Raw genomic sequence first — 5297 nt, 5'->3', positions numbered from 1 at the left:
CAAAGAATGTTTGAACTTACAACATAGAAATTGAAGGATTTAGAGTGAGAACATTCAAATCGTCCTTAAAAAGCTCGAGGAAATAGATTCGCGAGGTCAAAGCATCTGAGCCGCAGGCAGTGTTTCATACAGCAGGCTTCTACCTGAAGCCAACCTCATGCTCCTGAGGAGATCCATTCACCCGGGAAAAGTGTCAGGAGGAAGTGACAACATCCCATCTCCCCAGCGTCACACAGCAACATATTTTTCAAGTCAAGCAGGAAGAGTTGTCAGGGACAGAGGAGGCAAGCAGAAGTGAGCAAAAGAAGGCTCTTTTTCGAGAGAAAGTCCATGAAAACAAGATCTGAGGTGGCCTCTTTAGCCCAGTACAGCTTGAATGTGGAAGACTATGTGTGATTTTGGAGGAGGAAATGGCTACCCACCGCAGGATCTTGCCTAGAGAATTCCATGGCCAGAGGAGCCTGGCGGGCTACCGTTCATAGAGTCACAAAATGTCGGATACAACTGAATGAGTATCCATATGTGATTTATTAGAGTCCGAAAGTACTAATAAGATGGATGAAGCAAATAGAAAAGTATAGATAGAACAAGTGATGACTTCAATAAAATGGAACATAAGCGTATTGAGTTTGTGAGAATCTGATGCAGCCTACAGTTCTTGGGAAAATATAAATCTATGAGTTATAGAGGAATTATTTTATAATTTATCCAGTGATAGGAAAAAAGGGAATCATTTAAATTAAAAAAACCCTTATAAACATGAGGAAATGTCTAACATTTGAATGCAATAGGATCCTAGTCATCCTGTATGAATCTCCACATGATAACATTTCTACAGTTATATACACTTAAAACTAAGATATTTTTAACCACAAATTTAATTAGGTTTCTCTGGCGACCCAGCCATGCTCTAGTCTGGCTGGAGATGCAGCGTGCCACTCAGGAGACTCTAGGAAACCTGTCAACGTTAGACATAAATATAAAAAAATGAGTGACCGTTTCTGTAGCTCATACTCCATCTATGTCAAGCCAAGGTAACAAACAACACAAAATCCTGTCAAGCTTTTATTTCATGTCGGCGACACCCAGGCCACAGTTGACTAATTTTTTTCCCCTTTCAAAATTGGCCAAATCTTTATGTACCATGTAGAGAATATTTTTATCTTCACTTGGAAACGCGCTCTAGTGGCTGGATTATGTATAAAAAAAAAAGCCCACGAGAAAGCATGTTCCTTAATTAATAGAGTGAACGGTAACATTAATTAAGAACAGATAATGGGCTGCAGTTTGGACGGACTGTTGATGAGAAGAGGAAGCAGTTGGAAGCTGAACAGCACAGGACGGTGAGCCTCAGGCTGGGTGAGCACGAGGGGACCTCCGGGGAGCGCGGGGGCACCTGCTCCGGCGGGGCGGGCAGGCTGGTGCGCCCGCCGGCTGTCGCCTGGGAACCAGCGCTTCTCCCCAAGCCCCCGAGCTCGGCTCACCAGGATGCGCACCCAGAGACGCGGCCTGCGGCGGTTGTTCCTGCGCCCGTTGCTCTGGTCCCAGGCCTGGTCAGGGAGGGAGGCCTCTCTTAACACACCAGCTGGTGGCTGCCGGTCGGGCTCCCGCGGGAAATGTGCCCAGTGTGCGGGCGCTGTGTGTGCGCATCGCGCACGGTAGGAAGTCCAGCAGCAGCGCCGGGGTGAACGGCTGTGAACCACGGGGGCCGGGCGCAGGGCGGGCCGGAGCCGGGCGGGAGCGTCTCCAGGCTCCTTCAGAGCTGGATCTGCCCGGCAGATTCTCCGGGCCGTCAGGTGCCTATTTCAATCGGACTTTGTCACTCACATGGTTCTTTCTGGAATTGTTCAAGCAAGTCCTGCTTATTTTGTTTCTGTTTTAAGAGAGAAATAGAAGGAAAGAAAAAAAAGAGAAACTGGAAGAAACATAAGTCTTTTCAATAACCTGAAGTTTGATTTTGAAATGCAAGGACGGTAGCAATAGCGACAGAGCTCCGTGGAAATCAAAATTTTAATATAATTCCTCCAAAAGAGTTAGTCACTCAAAATCCTTTAGTGTGTCTTTTCAGAGTATGGGATTTGGGACATTCAGACAAAAGTCACTGATTTTTTTTTTTTTTCTAAAAGATTTATTTGACAAGTTTCACTTAGTGCAATACACCTAAAAGAAAAATCACAATACAGTGAAACATTTAAATCAAGGCCTCAGAATTCCATACAAACACCAAAACCAGAATGCTAAAGTATTGGTATTGCATGTCAAATTTCCCCCAATAACTTAAAAAAAAAGCTTAAGCTTATGTGCCATAGAGGTTATTAAATGAAACTAGAATTAACAAACATGCCAAATGTTTCACTTTTAATAGACACAACTCCTATGTTGAGTTCTATGGAAAAGCATGTCTTTCAACATGCATCCAGACAGGCTTCGATGTAATATAAGGTAAGAGCAACATGTAACATAATTCAACAGCTTTAACCCAAATACGCTTACTGCTCAAGTACATCCTACAACAGAACTAACTTGAGAAAAGCTGAAAATTGTTTCACAGTAATAGCTTATTCAACCTGGTTGTTATATCCTAGATGAATGTGTGTTTAAAAATACCGAACCTGAAGTCTTTAAAACAATCCTGATTTCCACTTAGAGTAAGCATAAATCACAAGCTTGATTACAAAACAGCTAAAACTTAAGTTTTTCTTTTAAAGATGTTGACCAAGGTCAGTGATCAGGATCAGTTACAGTCCCCATCCACCACTCACACTGGATGTGCTGGGCATCCCTCCCATCCGTTCACTCCCCCAGACACTCGGCTTCCACTACTGCAGTAGGCGCCTATCCAATGTTTGATTGAAAATCACTGGATTTCCTGTAAAACTTGGTCATATCCACTCATGCTGCTCTGGCCACCACAGCCGCCTCCATAACCACCGCTCAGCTGCTGGCTGGCCGGGCCGCCATAACTAGACTGGTTTGCGTAAGCACCACCGCTTGCTCCTGCTGCAGAATCAAGAGTTCTGTACATGTGGTTGCATATTTGCTTTGTCTTTTGACGTAGCTGCCACAGCATCTTCATGGGTTGCAAACTCGACATCTGCTTCACCAGTTACTCTGCCATCAGGACCAGTTTCAGTATGTACTCTCACAGGGTTGAGTGGTGAAAAAGACTTCTAAGTGCCATTCTCGGGAGCTCTGTGAGGTGGGCCCCACATGTGTGCAGAGTGTCCTGTCGTGTCCTGTTCCACAGTGCCCCATCCCCGTGTCTGTGATCTGGCGTTCCTGAAAAACAGTAATTGAGGTCTCTTCCAAATCTACCTGACCCAAATCCGTAGCCATCATTATAGCCATTATAATGATCATAGCCTCCATAACCTCCACCGTAAGCACCACGCCTCGTCCTTCCAAAGCCAGCTCCTCTTCCGTGCTGTGATGCCCTCCGCCAGCCCCAGGTCTGTCACAGGGACCTGGCCGCACCACGGCCGTAGGTTTTCGTGGTGGGTCACAGTGACTTCTAACTTCAGCTCGACTGCTCTTAAAGATTCCCATGTACCTGCGCCCTATTCTTTCCTTGTGTTTCTTTAGAGCCATTTCGGCTATTTCCTGTGAAGCAAACCACACGAAGGCCTCCCCGGTACTCCTCCGCTGCATGTCCACCTGCAATGTTATCCCATTTGGCACGATTTCCAACCCTGCGAAGAACTGAACCATTTCTTCCTTGCTGCATCCAAAGGGGAGCCCGCTAAGCCGTACAAAGCCATCACTGGCCGTGTCAGGACTATGTGGACCAGTATGCTCTAGCACCCAATCCATGTCAGCATTGTTTGACTTGAATACTTCAATATATCTGGGTCCCATAGTTTCTCTGTCTTTTTTCAGGGCCACTTTGACTTCATCCTCTGATTCGAGTTCAACAAAAGCCTTGCCACTCTGTCTGCCTTCTCTGGTGTAGATAAAACGAATACCTTGAGCCCCATTTTGAATTTTGCAGTCTGAAGAAAAACTGCTGCACTTCGTCTGCCGAGCAAGACCAAGGCAAGCTCCGGACTTTCGCCACGAACCCCTCCCCGCCTTCCGTGCCCAGCATCATCGTCTCTTAGCAGGTGCTGGCGTCGAATCAGACTGCCCACACAACTTCGGTGCAGCTAAGATGGAAATAAAAGTCCCCGATCTTTAAAGAATCAAAGATTACCATGATAGGGAGAGGAGAAACAGCAAATAATGAATACGATTAAAATATCAGTTGATGTTTTCTTACTACATATCCTTGAAATATTGCCAATCAGCATGTCTCTCTTGCCGGTGAAACAGATGAATGTGATATTACAACACCCATCACTGCCCAGCAATGATCGCCCGACATTGTTGTGTTCTCTTTCAAAGTGCTGGGCAAGGATTTTTCATTAAATGCATCATTTACAGCTCACTGCAGTGTTCTGCAAAGTCAATACATATCCTTAACAGAAAGCAAAGAATGAAGCATGTGAAAGAGAGAGACAGAGCGTGGATCCAGCAATTGTCAGGAGCCCAGGGCATGCATTCCATCCTGACGCCAGGCTCCCTGTCAGTGCCTTGGACTGCAAGCAAAGAGGAAAGGCCTGTATCTGCATATTTATCCACCATTCTGGGTTCCCTTGACGGCAGGGTTCTGGGAGTAAAATGGATCTGGGAGTAAAACGGAAATAGTGGGCAATTGAAGGGATGGTAGTCAACCAGCTAGATATTCTCATCACATTACAGTCCCCAAAGTAACAGGAAATGTTTTGCCAAAATGGGATAAAATGACCATGAATGACTTTCCCTCTTCCTGTTGTTATTATTCAGCCTCTAAGTCATGTCCGACTCTTTGCGACCCCGTGGACTGCAGCACGCCAGGCCTGCCCGTCCCTCACTATCTCCTGGAGTTTGCCCAAGTTCATGTCCATTGAATTGGTGATGCCATCCAACCATTTTATCCTTTGCTGCCCTCTTCTCCTTTTGCCTTCAATCTTTCCCAGCATCAAGGTCTTTCCCAACAGCTTTCAAAACCTCCTGAGAGGGGGAAGCACAGTGAAGAGCCTTTATCGATTATAATTTGGGCATCAATCAATGGAAATTTTTAATGGTTTTAAGCTAACATTTTTTTTTGAAAGAAGTTGCCTTAAAATTATTCCAGCTATACATCAGTAACTCAGATATTTCAGAAGCAATTTCTGAAGCCACACTATGTGCCCAGCACTGTGTGAGGGAAGCGGGAATGAAAACACATAAGTAACAAAAAGCAGTCACTTTCTCAAGAAACTTAAGGTTGAGTTGAGCTA

General features: G+C 45.3%; 1 pseudogene; it reads right to left on the bottom strand.

Annotated features, from left to right (window-relative positions):
* Positions 1-2688: 2688 nt before the first annotated feature.
* Positions 2689-4087, bottom strand: LOC109577692 (heterogeneous nuclear ribonucleoprotein H-like; annotated as a pseudogene).
* Positions 4088-5297: the final 1210 nt, after the last annotated feature.

The sequence above is a fragment of the Bos indicus genome, chromosome 24 (assembly GCF_029378745.1).
Source record: "Bos indicus isolate NIAB-ARS_2022 breed Sahiwal x Tharparkar chromosome 24, NIAB-ARS_B.indTharparkar_mat_pri_1.0, whole genome shotgun sequence".
Lineage (NCBI taxonomy): Eukaryota > Metazoa > Chordata > Mammalia > Artiodactyla > Bovidae > Bos > Bos indicus.
This window is presented reverse-complemented; position numbering and strand designations above follow the sequence as displayed.